The 26,243-nt window shown below is 39.7% G+C and overlaps 1 pseudogene across 1 annotated transcript in view; it reads right to left on the bottom strand.

Annotated features, from left to right (window-relative positions):
• Positions 1-17,705, bottom strand: part of LOC129533519 (uncharacterized) — a 29,239-nt pseudogene extending 11,534 nt beyond the window's left edge. The window contains exons 1-2 of the transcript XR_008679801.2: positions 17,579-17,705; positions 15,076-16,426 (exon numbers count right to left, since the gene is read on the bottom strand). The product of XR_008679801.2 is annotated as an uncharacterized protein (transcript). The remainder of the gene's footprint in view (positions 1-15,075; positions 16,427-17,578) is intronic.
• Positions 17,706-26,243: the final 8,538 nt, after the last annotated feature.

Below are 26,243 nucleotides of genomic sequence, written 5' to 3'. Positions count from 1 at the left end.
GGAGAAGACCATGATTATCTAATTCTCACTCTGAGAGAAGAAACCAAGTACCTTTGTCCCTGACTTACAATGGTTCAACTTCCTATTTTTGGCTTTACAGTAGTATGAAAGCCATATGCATTCAGTAAACACCATGTTTTTCATTTTTAATTTTGCTCTTTTCTGAGGCTAGAGATATGCAGTGGGATACTCTCTTGAGGTGCTGGGCAGCGGCAGTGAAATGCAGCTCCCAGTCAGGCACATGATGACAGTGTGCTGTGTTGCCAGCAATTTTTGGATATCCTGTTTCCGCATCCATCATGTCTACAAAATGTCCATCTGTGTCTCCTGCTTCTGGTGAGAAGAAGAGGAAGGCAATTACTCTTGAGATGAAACTCAAGATAATTGCCCAGCATGAAGGCAGCAGGCCAGTAATGGCCATCACACGTGAGTTGGGACATTCACAGTCCGCAATCATGACTTATCCTTTACATGAGTTTTTAACTTCCAATATTTTCAACTTCCAACAAATTTATCAGGACATAACCCCATTGTAAGTCAAGTAGCATCTGTATTTCCTATCCATATTCCATAAACCATTAACACAGGGTTGTATACATAGTGGGTGCACAAAAAAAGCGTCTCTTCTCCCTTAAAGGTAGGGAAGCTATAGAAATCCATGTGGAATCAGAATAAGGAAATGGTGGGGAAATACTTATGCTCTGTGAAACTATAAGGTGGATGATGCTGAGTTCTCCAAGAGTAAAATAAGGAAGGGCTTCAAAGCAGAGGATAAGAATGAGCTTTGGAATAGGCCACATATGTATTTCAAGGATAGGAAGGAGATGTGGGTAGACAGAACACAGGGACTTCAAAGACACAGCAAGAGGACATGGACAGTGTAGAGGGTTTCTACTGTCTGGCCTTCTGTATTACTCAAGGTTCTCCAGAGAAACAAAATCAAAAGGTTATATGCATATATAGAAAGGGATTTATTGTAAGAAATCAGTCTGCATGATTAGGGAGACAGACAAGCCCCAAGGTCTGCAGGGTGAGAAAGCACACTGGAAGCCCAGCAGAGCAGATGGTGTAGCACCAGTCTGAGTCAGAAGGACTAAGAACCAGGAGAACCAATGGTGTAAATTCCAGCCTAAATGCATGCTGGCTCTAGACCCAGGAAGAGCTGGTATTTTGTTTTATTTATTTATTTATTTTGAGACAGAGTCTCACTCTGTCGCCCAAGCTGGAGTGCAATGGGGCGATCCTGGCTCACTGCAACCTCCACCTCCCTGGCTCAAGCAATTCACCAACCTCAGCCTCTTGAGTAATTTGGACTACAGGCATGCACCACCACATCTGGCTAATTTACTTGTATTTTAGTAGAGACAGGGTTTCACCATGTTGCCCAGGGTGATTTCGAACTCTCAAGCTCAGGCAATCTGCCTGCCTCAACCACCTACAGTGCTGGAATTATAGGCGTGAGCCACCGTGCCCAGCCAAGAGCTGGTATTTTAGTTTGAGTCCAAGGGCAGAAAAAAGCCAGCGTCCCAGTTCAAATGCAGTCAGGCAGAAAGAATTCTCTGTTAGTTAGAGGAGGGTCAGCCTTTTTGTTCCATGCAGGCCTTCAACTATGTGTGACACCCACACACACCAGGGAGGGCAATCTACTTGACTCAGTCTACCGATTTAAATGTGACTCTCTTCCAAAAACACCCTTAGAAAAATGTTTGGCCAAATATCTGTTCAAACACTGACCCAGTCAAGTTGACACATAAAATGAACCTCACATCTGCCCAACATCATTCCTTCTTATTTCTGCTCCATGATTCAATTTTCCTTTGGGGAGCCACCCCTTGCCTATGAGCAGTCTATGTGGGTGGGCTAGGGCTGACTCCAATTCTGAATTTCTAGGAATAGACATTGAGAGTATTCCAATGCCCTGAATAGAGTTACTGAGTTTGAGAGAGGCCAGTGAGTCTCAGATCTTGGGACTTTGGCTGTAAACTGTTTGAAAAGAGGAAAATAAAACGAAAAGAGAAGTTTTCTGCCAGGGTTGTTATGTTGAAAATGCTGGGCTCACTATGTGGAGAGGACTTACTTATGAATGACACCAGCACAGAGGAAGAGAAGTGAGAGAGAGCCCTGATGACATGGTTTGATTTGAGCCCCTGCTCAACTTTTCCTGGAGGTTTCAGTTGCATGAGTTACACAAGTTAGTTACATGAGTTTCATTTCATACTTAAGCTGGCTTAAGGTAGGTCCTTGTCTTTTATAAGCAATGAGTTTTGACAGATGCTGTGAGCACATTATGCTCAGAAAATAAGCCAACGGAATGGGCCTGCCTTATCTAAGGAGCTGTGAGCGAGCAGCCGGCAGCTCTGCTTTCTGAGTGGTCCTTTTGAACAAAGTTACAGCATCGCTAAAGGCAGATGAGTGAGCTCGACTTAGCTCCCGAGGCTGATGCTAAATCTATCAACTCCTAATGTCACACTATTAACTGGAAATGATTCTAGCCCTGAAATCCCATCACGTTCACAATAAAAATCATCTTGTGCTATCTAATATGAGCGTAGACAGTGTACTGTCAGGACTGGGATTGGGGACAGTAAGCAGAGAGGTTAAAATCCATTTCTATTGCTCTGAGGGATGGGAACAGAATTTGGGACCAGGATGGTGCCAGGGATAAGTTAGAAGCATGGAATATGAAGGCAGAGGCACCAACATATTAGTGCTAACTTCAGACAAATCCATGTGGAATCCTAGATAACTTCCTTTTCCCTCCCTCTTTCCCATCTCTCAGTTTGCTGTTTCTTCCCCCTTTTCCCCCACAATTTTGAACCCTCTCCTGTTCCAAGCACTGTGCCAGACACAAGGGCTATGAAAACAGGCATCAAAGAAGTTCACAGGCTGGGGTTGGGAGGGTCATGTTGGTGGGGACAGAGCAAAGCATGCATGACTATTGTAGCACAACGCAGTCAGTGTTGGATAGTGACACAAGATGCTTTGGAAGCACAGTGAGAGAGACTCACCTGCCAACTGCAGGGATATAATCAAGGCTGCTTACCACCACTCTTGGGTTTCAATACCAGACAAGTGGGACTTCAAAAAATAATAATTTTAAAAAATTACTCTAAGGATAAACTTGGAATCTTGTAACTGGTCACATTTTTTTTCTTTGTTTTGATCACATCTAGAAACAATATATGATCTATTCTAAAGTAACTTTAGTTCCTTATGGAAATGATTTCATATGTTAACCTCACTCCTAAATTAATCTTAATTCTTACAAATGTTTTCATTTATTTGTTTTCCATTGTACAATGCATATTTCTGTAAAATATTTCAAATTTGGAGGTAATGAAAGGTAAATAAGTAAATCATGTACTTATATATCTTTGTAACTTTTCAATTACTTAAAACAAGTAAGTTTTTTTAATGATGATTAAAGCATAGGTAGTAACTCTTTTAGAGTAACCCTATGATCCTTGCTTAAATGAATAAAGTAGTATGTACTGGTTCATGAAAGTACAAATATCAATAGGACAGAACAAATATCCAAGAAACCAACACTAGTATATATAATGATTTAGTGTAAGATAAATGTAATATCACAGCTTAATAGGGAAAAGGATGACTCTTCAATAAATAGTGCAGGGATAATTAGATCACTATTTAGTGGGAAAAAAGTAACCTCAAGCAAATAAAACTTCTGATGGCTTAAAGAGTGAAATGTTTAAAATTCACCTCAAATAAATGAGGAGAAATATATTTAATATTTATCAGATCCTTAGATGTGGAGTGACTTTTAAGGAATTACCCAATATAATAATCAAAATAGAACAAAATATGTATGTTTTTTATTTTATAGGTTTTCTATATTTATTTTTATTTGTATTCCTATTGATTCCTAGGGCTAGCCCAGTCACGGGGCCCCTTATCATTAGATAAGTAATGGCAATATGCATGAACATATATAGGCAGACACAGTTAGATTTAGTCACTTTGCTTCTCAAAATTTACCTAAAGGAAATAATCAGATTTGTCTAAAAATTGACAAAGATTCTCACTAAAGTTTAATTATTTAGAGAGGACATTTACAAATGTTTGACTTTTTAGGTATCCCAAGATGTTTTTTATATTTTACACAAAAATACACGCAAATATCCCCTAACATTTGAATACATTCTATTTCTTATATGGGATGATAAAGTTGCAGGTAGTGATGGATACCAGCACATATGCATATGCATTTATTTTAAAAAGAATACAATCAGCTCACACTCTTCTATAATTTATTTTTAATTTAAGTACATAGTTATACTCATCCATCAATTTTTTATTGCATATCTACTAAGGGGAAGGAATACAGTGGTAAGTAAAAACAGTTGAACTCTACTATTGTGGGGTTTATGATGTAACAAAGAAGGAAGACATTACAGAAATAAGTCAACTAATATTAATGTAGACTCTCAAATGAAGTTAAGTGCTAAGGTTTGGATATTTGTTCCCCCAAACCTCACATGGAAATTTGATCCCCAGGGTTGGGTACAGGGTCACATGGGATGTGTTTTGGTCACGGGGTGGATCCCTCATGAATGGCTTGGTGCTATCGTCAAGGTAGTGAGTGAGTTCTCACTCTATTAGTTCCCACGATAGCCAATTGTTAAGAAAAGCCTGGTGCCTTCTCGCTCTCTCCCTTGCTTCCTTTCTTACCATGTGATCTCTGCACATGGCAGCTTTACTTTGCCTTCAACCATAAGTGGAAGCAGCCTGAAGCTCTCACCAGAGTAGATGCTGGCACTATGCTTCTTGTACAGCCTGCAGAACCATAGGCCAAATGAACCTCTTTCCTTTATAAATTACCCAGCCTCAGGTATTCCTTTATAGCAACACAAATGGACTAAGACAATCATCCCAAGGGATAAAAAGGTTGTCTTATGAGGTCATATGACAAATGAAACTGATCCCAAGTGTGGGGAGTTAGGAAGGCTTCCCTAAAGAAATTAAATCTGAAATATGAGTAGAACTTAAGTGAAAGTAGAGAGACGGAAAAGAACATTCAAAAGACAGGAAATGGCCATCGCAAATGCTCTGTGTTAGGAAAGAGAAGGCACATTAAGAAACTGGAAATGACTGGTATGACTTGGTCATAAAAAATGAGGAGAGAGAGTAAGAGAGGAAGCTTGAGGAAGATGTAGCATCTAGGCATGAAGAGCCTTGGTCATTACGCTGAGGATTTTGGTCTTTATTCTTTATCCCAAGTGCAGTGGATGTGTTAAAATCCAATTGAAACTTTGAATGGATTCCTCAGGAGAAGATGGCAATTAAGCACAGAAGCATTACTTAGACAAGAGATGATAGTACCTTGGGCTAAAATGGTGATTGCATCAATCTTATAAATTAAACAGATTTTTTGGAGGTGATACCAACAATGCTTTTAGTATGGATATGGGGATGATGTAAGGGAAAGGAACATTGCCTAAGTTTTATTCTTGTGCAACTGAATGAATAGAAGGTGGTACCATTCATCACAGTAAGAACAATGGAAAAGTACCAGTCTAAGGGAAGATCATGGATTCAGTCCTGATCATGTTCAAGTGAGAAACTTTTATTTCAAGTAGTTAAATGTATAAGTCTGGGCTAAATATTATATTTACATAATAATAGTAACTGAAGCTTTGAACTTGGTTGAGATTAAGAATAAAGTATGAAATGAGAAAAGGAGAGACTCTAAGAGAAGAATGTCAACATGTAATTTCTGGGTAGAAGGGGAAGAGCCTGCAAAAGATACAGAACAAAATGGCCATTGAGGTAGGTGAAAAGCCTAGCGAGTTTTAAAATGTATCCGTTGCATATAGCATTATTGAGTTTATTACTGACTATAGCAAGGGCTGTTTCAGTGAGACAATTGGGCCAAAGTCTTATGGAGTGAATTGGAAAAAAGACCAGGAAATAAAGAAATAAAAATGGTGAATATGGACAGTTCTTTGAAGAGGTTTAGCTATTGTGCTAATCAACTTTTGCTGTGATAATAAACATCTTCAGGATCCTTGTAGTTTAGAGCAACAAACATTTGTTTCAGTGGACCAGCTATAGTTCTGCTGGGTTTGACTGGGCTCCACTCAACTATGCATGTATTTCCATTCTGGGATCCAAGCTGAAGGAGAAGCTACTGGGATATTCTGTGCTCATAGTGGAGGATAAAAATATGAGACAAACCAAGTCATGGCATTTAAAGCTTCTGCTAATACATGAAAATGTGGCCTTGGCCAAAGCAAATGACCAAGCCCAAAGTCCAGGTCACAGCAAAATTTAATTAAATAATTCCATAGCATTGCACATTTCAGTATTTCCAACTTTTTCATTTCTAAATATCTTCAGTAAAGATGTATGTATAAGGAAGATGATTGCAGCATTGACTGTAAAAATAACAAAACCTCAAACTACCTATGAATAAATGCTCATCTACAACAGAGAGACACATATTCCTCCTTCAGTAGGCACAAAAGAAAGGACCATAACATGATGGTAAGGAATATGTAATTCTTTTACACAGTAGGTAAGAAAAATATTCCAATCTATCATAGCTATGAAAGGGAGAAGAAAAATAAGGAGATAATCTATAGGGAGATGAGGGGTCTAGGGAGCTTTTTTATTCCCCCTTCATTTTTTAATATAGGAAAGATTTTGACATATTTAATATCATTAGGAAGAATCGAGTAGAAAGGAAGCAAACAACTTGCTGGAAAAAAAGAAGAATAACTGACAGCATAACTTTCTTGAACCTGTAGAAAGCTATAGTTGTTAAAGCACAGGTCTGGCCTAAGATATCCAAGGGATATACGTCTGCGTGTTAAGAGGGGTTAACACATAGATATACGTGTGTGTGTGTGTGTGTGTGTGTGATGAAGGGTTGTGTGTATTGTACACCTTTTCCTAGAAAAACACGTGTTGATTTATTTCATTTATTAAACAAGTGCATATATATTAATTTAGCTTAATTTTAACCATTCTGTGGTAGGTAAGCATTTAGGTGGTTTAAACTTTTGTTACTTTTACAATCAATGCTAGAATGAACTTCCTTATTATACATATCTTTACTGAAGATACTTATAAATGAAAAAATTGTAAAAATTTAAATGTACAACACTATGGAATTATTTAATTAAATTTTGGTATTCCACTTAATAAAATGCTATGTGATATGGTTTGGCTGTGTCCCCACCCAAATCTCATCTTGAATTGTAGCTCCCACAATTCCCACATGTCATGGGAGGAACCCAGTGGGAGGTGATTAAATTATGGGGGTGGGTCTTTCTTGCACTGTTCTCATGATAGTGAATGAGTCTCACGAGATCTGATGGTAAAATGGGAGTTTCCCTGCACAAGCTCCCTCTTTGCCTGCTGCCATCCATGTAGGACATGACTTGCTCCTCCTCTTTGCCTTCCACCATGATTGTGAGGCTTCCCCAGCCACATGAAACTATAAATCCATTAAACACTTTTCCTGTATAAATTACTTAGTCTTGGATATGTCTTTATCAGCAGTGTGAAAATGGACTAATACACTAAGTATCCATTTAAAATCATTTTGTACAAGACTATTGAATGACATATACTGCAGGTCATCAAGCAACTTAATGTGATAATATCTATAATACATATATACAGTTGACCCTTGAACAACACAGATTTGAACTATATGATCCACTTATATGCAACTTATATGTGGTTTTTCTTTCACCTCCACCACCCCTGAGACAGCAAGACCAATTCCTCCTCTTCCTCCTTTTTCTCAGCTTACTCAGTGTGGAGATGATGAGGATGAAAATGTTCATTACAATCCACTTCCATTTAATGAATGGAGAATATAGTTTCTCTTTTTAATGACTTTCTTAATAATATTTTCTTTTCTCTAGCTTGTTTTATTGTAAGAATACAGTATATAAGATATATAACCTAGAAAATATGTGTTAATTTGCTTATGTTATCAATAAGGCTTCTGGTCAACAGTAGGATATTAGTAGTCATCTTTTGGGGGAATAAAGAGTTACACACAGATTTTTCGACTATGCAGGGGGTTGATGTCCTAAACCCTGCATTGTTCAAGAATCAACTGTATATACATATATATATATATATACACACACACACACACACACAGACACACGTATATGTATACACAGAGTACACAGAGAGAGAGAAATTAGATAGTACACAAATATGTGTAATACATGTAGTTGATCCTGGATAGGTTGATTTTTGCTTTTCTAGGCTTTTCTGGATATCCACTCTTTTTCAATGGCCTTATAATACTTTTGTAATTGGGGGAAAAGTGAATGTTAAAAATGTGTTGCTCTTCACCAGATCACAGTAGTGCAGAGCAAAGCAGCACAGCAGAGAAGTTGAGAGAACCAGCCCTGAAAGCACCCCAGTGCAACCTTGACACTGGCCCTTACTGCAGGTATGCCCTCAGGCCAAGTACTTCTTCTCTGCCTCAAGGTCCTCCTCTCTAGTATAGAAACAATAATTATTCCATCGGGTTTAGTCAACATTAAAGGGAAATAACAGGTTAAAAATACTAAGCCCAGTAAACTGGCTATAGTTAGTGCTTTAAAAATCTGAACTTTTGGCCAGGCATGGTGGCTCATACCTGTAATCCCAGCACTTTGGGAGGCCAAGGTGGGCAGATCACAAGGTCAAGAGATCGAGACCATCCTGGCCAACATGGTGAAACTCCGTCTCTACTAAAAATGCAAAAATTAGCTGGGAGTGGTGGCATGCGCCTGTAGTCCCAGCTACTTGGGAGGCTGGGACAGGAGAACCACTTGAACCTGGGAGGCGGAACTTGCAGTGAGCCAAGATCACGCCACTGCACTCCAGCCTGGTGACGGAGCGAGACTCTGTCTAAAAAAAATAAAAAATAAAAATAAACTGAACTTTTTTTAAAAAAAAAGATACTATCTTTTTTTATCACGGAAATTATCAGTGTTGGAAAGAGTGAGGTGAAACAGGTGCTTTAATATACTATGGTGGAAGTGCAGATTGGCACTGTCTTTCTGGAAAGTAACTGTGCAATATATTCTCTTGTTCCTGTAATCTCAATTTTTAGGATTTTTACCTAAGGAAACAGTCCATGATAAGTAAGAGATTCATGATATTAGGATTTGAATGAAGCCTTATATATAATGAGGAAAAACTGGAAATTTCCTCAACATTCAACGATAAAGGAATAATTAAATAAATTGCAAAGATAATGTAATAAAAAAGGAAAAAATTCATAAAATTATTTCAAAGTGACTTTTAAAAATTAATAATTAAAAAAACTTTAAAATGCTGAAAAATATGATTTCAGGAGTATATATGTCAATAAATATAATAACAGGTAGTAGGAGTGTAACTAATTTTATTAAGTAATTTGCAAACCAGTTTTTTTCACACTTGCTTACAATAAGTATTAGTTAATTTTATAGTCAATGACAAATTTTTTAAAATGTAGAGACATTTTTAAAATAAAGAAAATGTATTTCCTTTGTATACTTTATTGATCTTTGGAAAGGAAAGGAAAAAGGGAAAAAATCCTTTCTAGAGAGTATATTTCAATTTCTTGTTGCCAAAGCAATCTCAGAAAAGATGGTCTCACAGACTTCCATGTCATTCAGCAAAGCAGCCATTGAAGGGGTTTTGTACGGCCTGAAAACAGCCAGGGTCTCCTGAACCTTGGAGGGGAGTGGGTAAGGCAGTAACAACCTGTACTTTATAGAGGTGCACCCACCTGTATGGTCTTCTCGCAGACTTTTCCAGCCAGGCCAACGTCACAGAATGAGAGAAGGTCAAAGGTTATTTCTAAACTTGATTTAACAGACCAGATACTGAGGAGCTGGATAAATGTGGGCCTGGCTAACAGGTGCTGCATAGAGGAGCAGGAAAAGCCTGTGCTTGGTCATCTTATAAGCCTGGCTTACTCTTCAGGTTTCCCTTTCTCCCTGTTTCCTTCTAGTTGAGTAACCATAGAAAAATTACTTAATCTCCTTGAGCCTCAGTTCCCACAGCTATAAAGCAGAGGTTATAATCTCCACCTCATAGTGCTATGAACAGGGGTTCTATCCAGGCAGTGCACAGTGCTAACAGTTGTATTGATCGTTAAATTATTAAAATACTTTACTACGAGTTGGTGAATAACCACTTCTGGAGCCCATCCAGTGTTTCCCATGACCATCTATCCACACCTCTCCATTACCCTCCAACCAGAGACACAAATGGGGCCTTCAGGTCTCTACTCCAGCACTATTGCCGGTGCCATTTGGATAACCTGTGAAGAAGCCATATTTGTTGTTAAATGTTTTGGATATTATCCCCGGTTGTGGGAATAAAAGATGAACAAGATGATTTCCATGGTTGAGATTGTAGACTGTAGAGATTTGGAAATTTTTGCAAGAAGTATATACTTACAGCACACACACACACACACACACACACACACACACACACACACACTCAGGTCAACAGGATATTTTTCTCCCATGAGACCAAGAAATCTCCCTTTATAAGGGAAGAAAGACTTGAGGAGAGGGTTAAAGAGCAGTGAGCAGGATGACCCCCAGAGCAGTTCTCATAGCTGCTAGACACTGCCTAACTTGAGCTCAGAAGAGTGGGCAAGTTCAACCATTCACTAAGCCTCATTATGAAATCATCAGAAGTGGCCTTCCTTAGCCCTGCTACTTGGAAATGAAAAAGAGATTTTATATTAAAAAACAGATTTTCTTAAGAGAATGTACCTGGCCTTGGATTTTAATAGATCATCTGAGAGTTCTTGACACTTATAGAGTTTAAGAGCACAGCTTTTGGCCTATCTTGCTTCAAGGCTAGACTGCTAACTGCTCAGAAAAAAAGGCTCTAAGAAAAAACACTTTAACTTACGATTCTGGTCTTTTCTTAAGGGCATTTGTTCCATTCCTTAGTAAAGACAGGTCTAGGACAACCTGCTCAGAGATATTTCATAGAATTATCACTAATTCTGGGATCCCCCTCTTCCAATAATGGACAACCAACACTCTTACCCTTCTCCTCCAGAACTTTTTGTTTCATTTAGCTTGTATGGGATAATATTGAGGAAACGGGATACCAAAACTCTAAAAAATTTTGTTAAGAAAAACATTGTCTAGATTTTCAAGAAAGAAACACATTAGTGATACTAAAGTAAATGCAACTTACACAAGAATAACTTCTTTCTTGTCCTTGATTAGTGTTCTGTAAAGAATAGCATGTGATATTAAACTGGGGCAGCTTCTGGGAGCACTGGTACTTGGTTGGAGTGAGAGCTATACTAATCTGAGTGTATTTAAATTGGAAAGAATTTAGATTTTTTTTCCATGTGCTAGATTTCCTGTCAAAAATGTGACTCTCTTAAATGCAGTATGTTCTATTCATTCTCAGGCATTCTAAAGTACTGGGGAAAACGAGAACAAGCCAAAATCTTGTGCCCATGTCTTTTTTTTGGAACTGAGTTTGCACACCTATTATATCACTTTGGAAACCTGATGTCCAAAAGGCCTCAGCACCTCTAAAGACAATTTCATGAGCTACTATTGTTTTGTTTTGTTTTGTTTTTTTAATCAGGCATCAGAAAACATTCTGAACCTCATAACCAGACTTTGGATGAGGGCAACATGCACTTTTCACAGGTGTTCTGTCTGTGACAAAGGACAAATTAAGTCTCCAAAAAGACTCATCTGCTAGCTTTTTCTGGTGACTTCTATTTCAAGGTCTTCTCTCTCTCCCTAATTAGCCTTCCCAAATGGACTGTTTAATGCATAACTAATCTTGAACTTGCTCTTTTCTCTGACTGAAGAGAAAATTGCACTTCATTTTGTTGAGCTATGGTGCTTATGTTGCACATTTATCAACGAGTGATATTTTAGAATTCTAGATGACAGCTGTTCAGAGTTTCCTCACTGGCAATATTAGATTGGGAATTACTAATGGTGAATATATAAACCCTCTTTTACATGCAGTCTAATCAAAATTGTTCTAAATATTTAGCTTCCTAAATTCAAATTATTTTCCAGTGTATATTAGTCTAATGAAATGTTCTCTTTGGGATCTAGAGGAAAGTTGAAAGAATTTATAACATTTGTCATGTGGCCAAATGTGTAATTGATAACAATATAATTCAGTGTATTGATCTGACTGTCTTCTTAGCTCTGCATCTACATCATCTTAATTTATTTCCACTATTTTCTTTTTGACAATAAATATAATACTTCAAAAAATTTTGGTCTGAAATAAATGGCTATGCTTGTTTTGTGTTGTTTCATCAAAGGAATTTTTTTAAATGTTTGCCTTATTCTGCTGCTGCAAGTAAAGAAGTGGAACAAAGTAAGCACATACAAGCTGAAATACAACTGGCAAATAGAATTCACAACGTGCTTCCTTTCAGTGATTGATACCACACTTATGTAGGCAACAAACAAAAGGGTCTCCTCTGTCTCTGCAAGCAGGCAGAGTTCCCTTGAAGAAAGCAGGAATCTGCAGGGGCCTGGATGATGAGGTACCAAGGGGACCACGGGCCCAGGATATTGGAGAAATTTCTCTAACATCTCTTTCTAAGAACTATAGTCCTTACCTTTTTTTAAACAGGAATCTTGCATTGAATTGATAGCACAAACAGAAGTTAAAAATCCCTAAGTTTGAGGGTGGAGGGATATGAAGCAAGGAAATATCAAATTGGAAAGAGCTGCAAAATCAAAGAATGAGTGATGACATGAAATAGATGCTATGGGGGTGACTTCACAGAAAGTGAAGGCCCTTATCAGGTAGGAGAGGAGGGGAAAAGAGAAAGTCCCAAACATAAGGAAATTGCAGAGATAGGTGAGAACTCAGAAGTTAAGTATACACCATTTCCATCTAGTTGTACAGATCCGTCTCCATCTGAATGAAACAGGAAGGTAAAATGAGATTTGGTCTCAGTTTAGGCTGAGGTCCCAAGGCAATAGGTAGAAACAACTGCTTCCAGGTTCCAAAATGATATACAAGGCTATTTATGGAGAAAGTGTAATGGATGTAGTCTAAATCTGGTTTTGCAACCCTTAGCCTCTCTCAAAAAAAGAATAGAAAATGAAATTAAATGCTTGGAAAATTGCAATTAGAGAAAAAGATTTATTTAGGAATAATTGGTATAGTGCTGAGTCTCAACTCTTCCTGCACTCTCCACTCCTGATTGGGAAAGGGATGAATGTTGCCTTCTCCTGACTTCAAATCTAGTGAGGAGACTTCAAAATCAACCACCAGGAGAACCTGTGATGTGACCTCTGATACCAGACTGGTATGTGACTAGTGCCTGAGAAATCTAAAGGTTAATTTTACGGCTAGGGCTGGATGCCTACCAGGTGCTCAAAGGAAAAATGGGCTGCATCTTAGGAAGCAATGGCATTTAAAAATGGAGGTGTACCACAATATACCCAGGGGTCTGTCAGATAAAGGCAAAGTGATTAGCAGAAGCACGTGCCCACATCGAGGGAGACTTCCAGCAATGGATGTCCCCAAAGAACCTATGAAAATGCTCCAGGACAAAATCAACTGTAAATGTCTATCATAGATTGATGTGAGTCAATAAGGCTTCCTCCCAACCTCTTGCCTCCCCTCCCTTCCTCTTACCTTGTCAGGGACCTGGGAAGGAGGGCAGGGGAGAAGTGACAGAGTCATGAAGCCAATCACTCCCCGCTTGCTTTTCCACCTTGGGCCCTGACAGGCCAATGCTGGAGGAGGAAAGAAACTTTAACATTGGATGAAATTTGGAGTTTTGGCTGGACATCCAGGTTACTAAACTGAGATTACTCCAGAGATTAAAGTATGTAGAGGATATTTTATTTTCTAAGAGTAACCAGGAAAGTCAATGACACCTGCCCCTCATTTCATCTGGGACAGAGAAGAACTTGCCCTTAGAGTGGTTGTGCTTGCAGCAGTTGTCAAAAAAAATTGTTTGGATTGTCCCTTGTTTGTTCAATGCAATGCTGACATAAAAATGAGCATAAACATATAAACGATAGGTGAAAGCCAGCTGTAGAATAACTCTAGAAATGAGAAAGCATTTCACTGAAGAGAAGTGAAATTTGGAAAGTGTGAAAATCTTCTGGAGATACAAAGGCAAGAATCTGCACTGCATTTAGGAAAATAGCAGAGTGGAATTAAAGGGACCTCTGGTAACTGCATCTGCTTCCAACTGTGTCTTATGAAAAATATTATCTCTGGGCCAGGCACAGTGGCTCACACCTGTAAACCCAACACTTTAGGAGGCCAAGGTAGGAGGATTGCTTGTGACAAGGACTCCGAGTTTGCAGTGAGCAATGATCATGCCACTGCACTCCAACCCGGGCAACAGAGTGAGACTCTGTCTCTCAAAAAATAAAATAATAATAATAATTTCTGGACTGAAAGCCAACTTCCTTTTCTGGGGGAAAACAAACATATAAACACAGAGGTTTACATGTTATATATTTAGATTTGTCTGCTGATATGGAAATAAGCATTCCTCAGTTAACTCATCAAATAAAAGGGAATGACATTTGTAGATGGACGACTGATCTCGGTTCTGGAGCTATGTGTTCCGTAACATGCAGAAAGTTGGTGTTCCAATATAAAGCAGTCCTATGTATGAGTTTGGGTTACAAGTTCTTCCAGAATCTAATTATTGGGATATGCTGAAAATTCCTATGTCAAGGGACTGAGAATTCTCACCCCCAGCTAAAAGTGTTCACGAACCTTGCCACACTCATTTGAACAATAACTTTAAGAGAGCCATGGGGGTGGAGTATGGGAGGGGAATGAGCATCCTGTGACTGAAAGACAAGATTAACCAGCCTGGTATATCTCATAAACCATCCCCATCGTCTCCCCACTCTCCCTCTCAATTAACAAATTATGAAAGACCATTATTAGATACAATCTTGGCTCTTCCACTAACTAGTGGAGTAATCAGGAGCAAATCATTTGCGCTTCTACACCTTGGTTTTCTCATTTGCTAAATGAAGTCTAGGACTAGAAAAGTGGTATAGGTGGCACAAAACAGATCAGTTATTTATTTATTTACTTACTTACTTATTTATTGAGATAGAGTCTTGCTCTGTCACCCAGGCTGGAGTGCAGAGGCGCCATCATAGATCACTACAGCCTTGGACTCCCAGGCTCAAGCCATTCTCCCGCCTGAGCCTCCTTAGTAGCTGGGATGACACGGACGTGCCACCACAGTCCAATTTATTTTATCTTCATTTTTGTAGTCTCGCTATGCTGCCCAGGCTGGTGTGGAGCTCCTGTATGTCTGGAATTACAGGTAGGCTTGAGCAACTGCGCCCGGCCCAACTCTGTTATTTAAAAGCATATCCAGAGGCGGCGCGCCTGCCAGGCATTGAGCGCCTGGGAACTGAGCGGGAGCGGGCGGCCCCGGGATCCAGCAGGTGCTGAGGTTGGCAGTCTGGGGGCTGGCCAGGGGCTTGGTCCCGGGGTTCTGCTTCGCTGACACAGCGGGGAAGCCGCGCGCAGCCGAGCCGCGGGCCTAGGCGTGGGGCATGCGGCCGAGCCTCAGCGTCTGGGACCCCGACCGGGACAGGCAAGAACCACTGTCTCTGAACAACCTAAGGAAGAGGAACGTGGAATCTGGAGAAGAGCTGGCTTCCAGGCTGGACCACTGCAGAGCCAAGGCCACAGGGCACACCCTCCTCGTCATGCGTTCCCAATACCATGTGGACGGCTCCCTGGAAGAGGACTGCAGTCTGAACCCACCGGGTCGTGAACAGGTCGAACTAACTGGACTCCGACTTGCAAGCTTGGGGTTGAGGTTTAATAAAATCGTCCATTCCTCCATGACCCACCCCATAGAAACCACTGGCTTCAGCAACAGGCACCCGCCAAGCGTCTTCAAAGGCCGCACAGACCTGGGGCGGGAACCCTCCTTGTCAAGCCAGCCTGGCAGCGTATCACTGGAAGCGGCCGCTGGGCATGCTATGAAGATGGAGTCCGGATCGAGGGAGCGCTCCGAAACTACATCCCTCGGGGGATGCCAAGCAGGGGGAGGATAATTAGGAGATCTTCCGATGTCACGCCAGTGTCATTCGCTGCAGCTGACAGGGCACAGCGCTGCAGTTTCCTCCCGAAGGCTGGCTCCACTGCTCCCTCAACAACGGCAGCATCACCCACCTGGTGATCCGACCCAATGGCCGAGTAGCGCTCAGGACCCTCAGGGACACGGGGTTCATGCTCCCTCACAGCATCACCCAGTCCTGAGGGCCCTCCACAAGACTCTGCCCTCCTCAGCTCAAGACCTGGCTCTGGCTTTTCCTTCCCTCTGTCCTCCTGTACAGGCTGCATTGCAGTTACGTGCTGTTCTCGAGGAGGCGACAGACAAGTAGCAATCTCTCAAATGCTGCATTTGGGTATTTGTTTCTGGCCCGGGCTGAGAAGGGAAAAATTCAGATCAGATAACCTGACTTATTTGCAAGGCTTTCTATCTTACCATGACCTGCCAGGACGACCGTGTGGGGTTTAAGGTGAAAACTCAGACAAAACTCGGGCCTGTTTTGGGGACTGAATGAGTCCTGACCGAGGCCATCACTTTGACGACCACAGCAGGCCGTCGCTGAGGGTCCCCTGGGCTCTGTGGGCAAAGCCTGTCAGGCACGAGGGTAACTGAGTCACACGGAGAAGAAGGGCATGGAGGTTTTGTTTACAACTCACTTCATTTCACATTCTTTTAATTTCTTAAAACCCTTGTGTCATTTAAATATTTATCCATTATAGATTTTCCCCAGCTGGATTCTTGCTTTGAAAACCAATTTCTCACTCCAAAGTTACAGATCCCTGATGATTCTGGATCTGAACTCATCTATGTTATTAGGCCTTTGAGGGCTCAAGGACTCACCAACCACACAGGTGACCGTAGGCAGGTGAGGGATGAAATGAGTCTGCAGAGGTGGTGTGAGCTTCGACCTTCATGCTGGTGTCAAGGGAGAGGTGATAGGCTGATGACAGCCCAGTAGGAGGAGATTACCCTTATTCAATAATAAATCCCAGACTGACAGCTCAATCCTAGTTTGCTTCTGATTTTTTTTATGCTTAGGGATTAAAATATTTAAACATGAGGTGTCTATCCCAAATATTTAGTACAACCATCCTATTAATTTAGAAAAAAACAGTTTCTACAACACAGTAGTGAACATTTTCTGCAGTCAATACAACTAATTGGGATAGTTAATCTATTTCTTTGTCAACTTTGGAAATGACTACATAATAAAAATTACTGGTTTAAAAAAATAAAAAAAAATACATAAAAAATAAAAACATATCCAGAGTCTATCACTAGAGATTTGTGATTCAGGTGATAAAGACTAGGGTCCAGGAATCTGCATGTTCATACATTTAAGCTGATTCTGATGCAGATGATTAAAACAAACATTAAAATACACAACTTCTAAGGTCTCTTGCAATTTTAACCCTCTCTTCTGTTCTAGTCTATCACAACTGTTTATCGCTCACTTAGAGAATACGTGGTGCCTTACAAAATCTAGCGTGCTCGATGAATATAATTTTATTTGAAATCCATACTCACAGGTTGCTGGAATTGGTTAACAAGGATTCCAGTCATCATAGCATATTATAGCATTCTGCTGGCTGGACATGGTAGTCTTGTTTTTTCTCTGGTTCAGGTTACTTAGATGGTTGAACTGAAAGATTCCCATCACTGTGAGATTCTATGATTCTGATTCTAATTCTATCATATTATTAGGTCTACCATTAGGAGTTGCTAAGTTTTCTCTGTTACTTGGCTAAACATATGTATACTGCCTCAGAAGGCCTCCAGGAAGTTCTCCATGTGGTTAAGAATGCTGATGTTCATGGTTCAAAAGTTATACACTCAGAGTGAAAATATAACTTTATTTATTCTCTACTTGCTATTTAAAGATACCTCAGTTTTGGATAGTTCTAAGTTTAAGCTCCTTCTAAGTATTCCCTTCCTCTCATACTTTCCAAATTGGCACCTGGACATACAGGTATGCTTATGTATCACACATACAATAAATGAATTGTCCTTAGGGATAGATACTGCCTATGAGTCCTTGCTGGTCTCTGACACGTTGTAGCTTGTTTGGTCTGGTGCCCAGGAAACAGGGGTGGTGCCCACAGAGGTGTGGTTTGTCCCACCTGGTTCCCTCAAATGCTATGTTGGCATCCCTGCTGAAGTCATAGCTACATTCATGACCTCTTCCTTCTAACCTTAGTCCTCTTCTGGTCTACTGCTTCTTCCATTTCCCATTCATGTCAAGGATACAGAATATTGGAGGATATGAAGAAATGAGGTGATATCTAAAGCTCAGCCCTCTAGACAGCTCACTCAGCCATTTCTGCCATCCAATCTGGCACCATGTTAGATGCAGTGCCACGCCAACTGTAGGATGCTCTGAAGCACAAGCTGGGATATACCTGCTGTCCTGGACCATGTTTCTACCACATCTTCCAAGAACTACTACCCCAAGGGGACAAGAGAGCTGACATAATCATGTCTGATGGCTTGTCTTTCTTCTCTGTACTCCTCCCAACCATCTCCTCTCAGAAATATAAGGGGCTTTCCCTATTCTTAGATAGAAATGTCCCTTGCAGCATATATCAGTCTTCTCTACATAATGGCTTATAGTAAAATTCAGTGATCCAGATTCCCTAGGCTTAGCATTTGATTTGTAAATGAAATTTTGGCAAATTTAAACAATATTTTTCCCCTCTCAACAAAGCCTGGATTTCAATATTATGTTTTCACTGTGAATTTTTTAAAATATGGTTTTCCATTGATGGCCAAGAAATGACTCCTCTGTTCCAACCTCCCATGAAATGAAGTCCAGTGATTTAATAAGTGCAGAGCTGCATAGCAACATGATTTCTGAAAATGAAAAACGGCAACTTAACATTTGCAAAAATATTATTCCTGTAAAAATAATTATCTAGATAGGTCTGCTTTTGGAAAGCCGGAAGCTAAGAAAATAAGTTATACAAGTATAACTGTTGCATCAAGGGCCATAGATGGCAAACTGCTTAAGATCAAGTATCATTGAGTTTACATATATTTGGTTCTCTTGCAGCTGCTACAATCATAGAAACATAAGGAATGCAGGACCTAAGTGATCCTGACAGTGAAATTTGGTATAATGAAGAGAGACGATTTTTCCTAGGAAAGGGACAAGATTAACAGTATCAATTATCTCACAACTTGGCCCAGTCTAGCACTCCAGCCTTACTTCCTCCTCCTCACCCGTGTCAACCTACTCTTCCTACAAAGCCAGTGGACCCATGGACCTTCAGATCCACCAACTGCATTCCTATATCTGTGTCTTTGCTCCCACAATCCCCTCCATGGGATGCCCCCGGGCAGTAGGGCTCTAAAGATTAGCCAGCAAATTCATGAGGATTAAGTGAGTATCAATAAGCATGTCTCCTGTTTCTATCTCCATCAAACATAAGGAATCATGTGTTGTTACAGGAATGGAAGTACTATATTTAGTTAGGCTCCTTTTACCAAAAAAAAAAAAAAAAAAAAAAAAAAAAGTGGATCATAGTGGTATCTTACTTTGAGGGAAAAAGAGATTATATCCAATTACCGTTTTCTATAATTTGTCTATTCTTTTCAGAAAACCTTCTGAGTAGGAGCCACAGGCTGAGTCTGGCTCTGAGGGGGGTGGGGAGAAAAGGGAAGAATAAACACTGAGCAGGAAGCAGGGAGACCACGGTTGTTACCATAGTGATGAGCATTGAGTCCGGATGGTGCTGTTGCCAGCTTGTGCTAGTGAGTGGGAGAAAACCACTTTCCTTCTGGACTAGTAGAGCTGAGGACAGAAATATCTGGGATGACCAATTTAACTTGCTACTTGACAGTCTGAATTCTATCTCTGTAGATATAGCCAGTGTTTATTAAGCACCTACTAAGTGATGCTTAATAAATGGCAAATAACTGGTAATGTGCTGGATGTATTAGAAGCTTTAATGTATGTAGACCCAGAAATTTAGGGACCAACATCCTCATTTTAAATATAAAGTAAAATTTCAAGAGACTAAATAATTTCTTTGTTATTTAATGACCTAGCTAGTAAAAGGACAGGGCCAAAATTTATAGTCGGATCATTAATTTAATTCAATCTAATTTATTTTCAGTGTAAACCTATTTCCGCCAGGCCACAACTATGCCTGTCAAATGATATGGCAGGAAAATTATATCCCTTTGAATAATGCAAACTTAGAGAATCCATGGTGGTTACCCCAGACTTTGACATTTTAGTTTTCCCTGTTTCGCAAGTTTCCTAAAAAATAATTGATGTTATAGCTTTCTTTCCTTCATTTATAAACTGAATGGGTTTTCTGATAAACATCTTTTTCATATGTTTGTTGGTGAACTATCATTTCTTCATTCTTAATTAAAATGATTAGAAAATGATCCTAAATGACAGATTTCAATGTATTTGGCATTAATGTGACTATCAAAATTTACTGACAGTAACATTGACTTAGTTCTGACAAAGTTCATGAAATTATTTCCTACATTCTTTTTTTTCCAACATGGAAGCACCTTTGAATCTTTAACAACAATCATTTATTACCAGTAAACACAATAAACAATATCAGAAAATTAACGGCCCTTATAATTCCATTTCTAATATCTTCCTTACTCCCCAAGTAAAAACTGTTTGTGTTTACCCTTTTTGAACATTTATGCACAGTACAGTGGTGAAAAGTGTGAATTCATGTTCTGACCTTGTCACTTACTAGCTATGTGACTAGACAAATTAGTCTTTTAACCCTCAATTTCTTCTCTGCAAAATAGTAAATATTACCATTATTTAATATTTAAAATTAAATAATATTACTAACACATATGATTGTTATATGTAATAAATCATATAATAAGACAAATTATGTTACATGCTTAGGGCAGTACTTTAGCACTTTATAAATGGTAGCATACATATGTATGTATCTCTCTTTATACATATTGTTTACATAAATGAATTATGCTACACATATTGAGCCATAACTCTCATTTAACAAAATATCTTAAGCCATATTTACATGTCTATATGTAAGACTCTACCAATTGCTGCATAATACTTCACATTGTGAATATAAAATAATTTTAATTAAACATAATTAATGAATATTTAAGTTGTTTATGGTTTTAATCTCAATAGAAGCATTGGCAAACTGTCAACAAATGAAGAGATAAGAAATATTTTAGGCTTTGCAGTTCATTCAGTCTCTGTTGCAGTTACTCAAGTCTATTGTTGTAGCATAAAAACAGCCAGAAACAATACATAAACAAATGAGTATGGCTCTGCTCCAATATTTTCTATTTCCAAAACAGGCAGTGGGCTTGATATGGCAATGGGCTGTAGAGTTTGCCAATCCCCAATATAATGTTCTGATTGATACCGCAGTGCTTACATTTTTTTTTTTACTTCTCCTGTTACTTGCTTTTAAATCATACACACACACACACACACACACAAACAATGTCTTAGTCTGCTCAGGCTGTGATAGCAAAAGACCAAAGACTGGGTGGCTTAACCAACAGGAATGTATTTCTCACAGTTTGGGAGGCTGAAAGTCTAAGATCAAGGTGCCTACGGATTTGGTGAGTTCTCTCTTCCTAGATTGCAGACGGGACTTCTGGGTATGTCCTCACACGGCAGAGAAAGATAGAGAGGAGGGAGAGGGAGAAAAAGAAAACAAAAATCTGGTGTCTCTTCCTATAAGAGCAATAATTTCATCATGCAAGCCCCAACTCTCATTACCTCATCCCTTCTTAATTACCTTCCAAAGATGCGTGTCCAAATACCATCGCATTGAGGGTTAGGACTTCAATACATTAATTTGCTGTGGGATGGAACACAAACATTCAGTCCATAACACTTTGAATAGAGAAACCAATTTTTAAATTGTAAATCTTGATAGGCATTATATGATTTTCTACAACTTACACTCCTACAAAGAATGAGAGAAAGCCCAGGTTCCTACCTCTCATCACCTGCAGTTTCTATTGTAACTCATTTGATTCTTTAGTAATCTGATAGGTAAAACATTACATGTCATTTTGATTTGAATATCTTTGTTCACAAGGATAAAATCTTTTCCTGTGTTTATTGGCGAACTATTATTTCTTCATTTGGGAATTTTTAGTACATATCTTTTTTCAACTTTTCTAGGTTAATATTTTTCTCATTGATTTCTTTTTTTTTTTTTTTTTTTTGAGACGGAGTCTCGCTCTGTCACCCAGCCTGGAGTGCAGTGGCGCGATCTCCGCTCACTGCAAGCTCCGCCTCCCGGATTCACGCCATTCTCCTGCCTCAGCCTCCCGAGTAGCTGGGACTACAGGCGCCCGCCACCACGCCCGGCTAATTTTTTTGTATTTTTAGCAGAGACGGGGTTTCACTATGTTAGCCAGGATGGTCTCGATCTCCTGACCTCGTGATCCGCCCGCCTTGGCCTCCCAAAGTGCTGGGATTACAGGCGTGAGCCACCGCGCCCGGCCTTTCTCATTGATTTCTGTCAGTTGTTTAGAGATGCTAACTCTTGCCTATCAAGACTTATCCACATCACACTTTCCCATTGCATCCAGCTTGACCTTTATAATACTCATTATACTCAAAAGTACTTGGTTAATGCGGGCTAGATAGCAAGGTCCATGAGGTCATGATGACTGCTTGTCTTATTCAGGGCTTAGTGCCCAACACTGACCGCGGTGTCTGGTGCATATCTGGTGCTCCAAAACTGTTTGCTGAATATAATTAATAAATAGCATATATTTTGCAAATATTTACCACTGTATATTGTTTTGTTTTTCTGTTAACTTTATTATAGCATCTTTGACCACATGATTTTTAATTTTTATAACCAAATTTGTCTATTTTTCTTTGCAGCTCTTAAGTTCATTTTATGCATAGAAAGGCCTTCCCCACTCCCAAGTCATTAAAACACATTTCCTGTATTTTTTCTATTATGTATATATATATATTTGCAATTAAATATCTAATCTATAAATTTTTTTCTATCTGTTTAATGTACATAAACAATTTAATTTTTTCCATATGAAGACTATACTATTTATTGAGTGATCTACCTCTTTACCACCAATGTGCAATGCAATCTTTATTATATTCTAGGCAGAATAGATGTATAATATACGTGTGTTTCAGCGTGTAGTAGGGTGTATCTCTATTTTTCCTGTTTAAAACTATTTTCCCCCTATTCTCATGCAAGGACATTTCCAGGTAAATGTGGTTTCAATTTGTCAACTCTCTGTTGAATCAGTCAGTCATTCCCCACAGAGTGAGTAAGCCAGTTAAGCAGGACACTGGATGAGGAAAAATTATCTTTCAATCTGGCTTTGTTCGTTAGCTTTAAGTCGCACAGCTTAAAAAGATTCATAATCATACCTGTCTGACCTGCTTCACAGAGTCATTGTGAGATTCGAGAGCGCAAATTGATCTGCGTATTTAAAGTGCCCTAAAAATTAAAAGTTTCTGAGAAGTGAAAATTATTCATATTCCCTACTATTGACAAGTATCCAGTTATTTCATCTTGAGAAGATGACTCAAATTAACTGGAACTGGATGAGTAACATTCTGTGGTAAATGGAGGCAAATCAATGAAAACATCTTCCTGTTTTTATTCCAAGCAGGTGGAATAAGTAGTCCCGCCAAATGAATCCAATACTAGAGTGGTTCTTGGCTAATTCTGTGCCTCTGTCATCCCGGCACACCACCTTGTCTATCAGGAGTCAGCACAGTCCCTCAGCCCTTTATTCTCTGGCAAGATCACAGGGAGGTGGGGAAAGCTCTGATGTGCTTCTCCACAGGGGCCGTGGGATGGGTTGGATGAATGTATTTTGGGTACTAGATTTGTTTCCTGAGGCTGTTGTAACAAATTACCACAAACTGGGTAGTTGAAAAAAAGAGAAACTTATTCTCTCACAGTTCTGGATGCCAGACGTTGCAAATCAAGCTGTCAGCCAGGCCAGATACCCTCTGGAGAATCTAGGGGAGACTCCTCACTGGCCTCTTCCAGCTTCCGTAGCTGTCAGCATTCCTTACCTCGCGGCCGCATCACTCCCAGCACTGCCGCCATGGTCATGTTGCCTCCTCTCTGTGCCTTCTCCTATTCTGCCTCCGATAAGGATGTTTGTCATTGGATTTATGGCCCACCTAGATAATCCAGATGATAGCCTGTCACGGTCTTAACTTAATCACATACGCATAAGGCCCTTTTTCCAAGTAAGGCTGCATTCACAGATTTAATGGATTAGGGCATGGAGATATCTTTTCAGGAGCCACCACTCAAGTCGCTACCTGTGCCCTGTATCCTAAGAGGAAGTAAATGTAAACAGGCTCTGTGCTTGCAGTGCTTTACCAACCTGAGACTCAACAGGACACAGTGGAATTAGCCAAATGGGAGCTCACTCTCAAATGATGGGCTTGAAGTTCTGACATTTTGCTGTTCCTAAAATATACACATAACTTCTGTCAGATTCAAACTTGACTGAGGTTGCATTTTAAAAAGATATACATTTAATTACTTCCTCTCTGCTCCCACTCCACATCTTCATACTCTAAATTGAAGAGTCAAGACAGCATCACCAAACTACACATGCTTCCTGCTTCAAACCACCACGATGCATTGCGGAACAAGGTGAAGGTCCCGTCGCCAGACACCTTAGCAAATCCACCCTATGTGGAAGTCATTGCTCAGGCACTTCTTACCAAGCAGTCATTATATTTTCCTAAGCAGTTCTTTCCCTTAATCTTTCAGGGCAAAGATACACCAGGACTGATTTTTAACCACAGATAGCCAAAAACTAAGATTTCTTGAGATCTAAAAACATTTCTCCTCTTAGTACTTCAATTGAAGAGAATCTCCTCTTCTGCAGGTCCCCACACTGATCTGAAGCCAAAGGCATTTATGAGCTGTGGTTGCTGGTTCCCTGGTCAAAACTCAGCTATTTTCATGTAATCCTTTCAAGATTTTTCAGATTACTCTTAAAATTTGGGCTTTAACCACCCCAGATAAAGTTTCAGGTTCTTTTTTTTTCAGGTTTATGTTGTTTCTGGGAAAGGAAACCCCGGCATTTACAAAACCAAAACAAAATCAAAGTAAGTTTTGCATTAAACAGAACATTTTTTTCCCATCCCCAAATATCTATCTACCCAAAGATGCCATAACCACAACATGGAGAAGTCAGACTTCAAAAGGTTACTGGAAAGAGCTGTAAGCGTTGCCATGGAGAACCAGTTAAAATGCATTTTATTTCATCTGCTAAAATAGTTTTTTGCAACCAGAAAAAGTGTTTAGGAAACCTTCTAATTTGGAAAGTTGGCAGTGTGGCTTTAATCAGTAGACCAGGAAAAAAAGTTCTTAGGAGGTATAGTGACTCCTCCAAGGTCCCACAGCTACTTTTGCAGAATTTGAGACTGAAATCCAGATCACCAGATCCCAATCTGGTTTTCTCTCCATTACTGTTGCATCATTTCCATTCTCTTTTGTAATAAAAATACTCCCTGAAGTGACAGCTTTAGGACTTCCATCTGAAGTGGAAGGATAGTGTTAAGAACCCAACCTCTACAGAGAGACAAGATGGTAGCGACTCTTCTGTAAAGGAACATTAGTAAATATGTTCAGCTTTGCAGGCCACACAGTCTCTGTCAAAACTACTCAATCTGCCTTTGCAGCCATAAGGCAGCCACAGATCTACATGCGGATGGCAGAGTCTTTAATCAAAAACACTTCCAGCCAAACTTCCAATAATTTCCCTTCATGAAACTTCTACGAGAAATGAGATTTCTTGCCTTTGTGCTGTTGGTTTCAAGTCACCCTCCTCTCACACACCCAGTTGGTGATACACTTATCCTTCAGGCTCAGCTCTAATTCTCCTACCTCCTTGCCTTCCCTCCTCATCATTCCAGATGGAAGGAAAGTCTCCTTCCTCTGTACTCCCAGAGGATTTGTCATTTGTGCCACTAATGTGACCCTCTTGCTCTCATCTTCTGGCACCTTAACTGCACTGGGATTTATCTCCCTTACTAATAGGAGGGCAGGATTATTAGAATCCCCCTCTCTCAGAGCCTGGCACATCTGCCCTGCTTAAATGATAAATTCAGTTAATGTTCATTGATGGCACAATGCAAAAGTGAAAACTGATTGCCTTCAGGCTCCTCTTAAAGGTACCCCACAAATTCAGTAAG

The sequence above is a fragment of the Gorilla gorilla genome, chromosome 4 (assembly GCF_029281585.2).
Source record: "Gorilla gorilla gorilla isolate KB3781 chromosome 4, NHGRI_mGorGor1-v2.1_pri, whole genome shotgun sequence".
In the NCBI taxonomy this organism is placed as follows: domain Eukaryota; kingdom Metazoa; phylum Chordata; class Mammalia; order Primates; family Hominidae; genus Gorilla; species Gorilla gorilla.
This window is presented reverse-complemented; position numbering and strand designations above follow the sequence as displayed.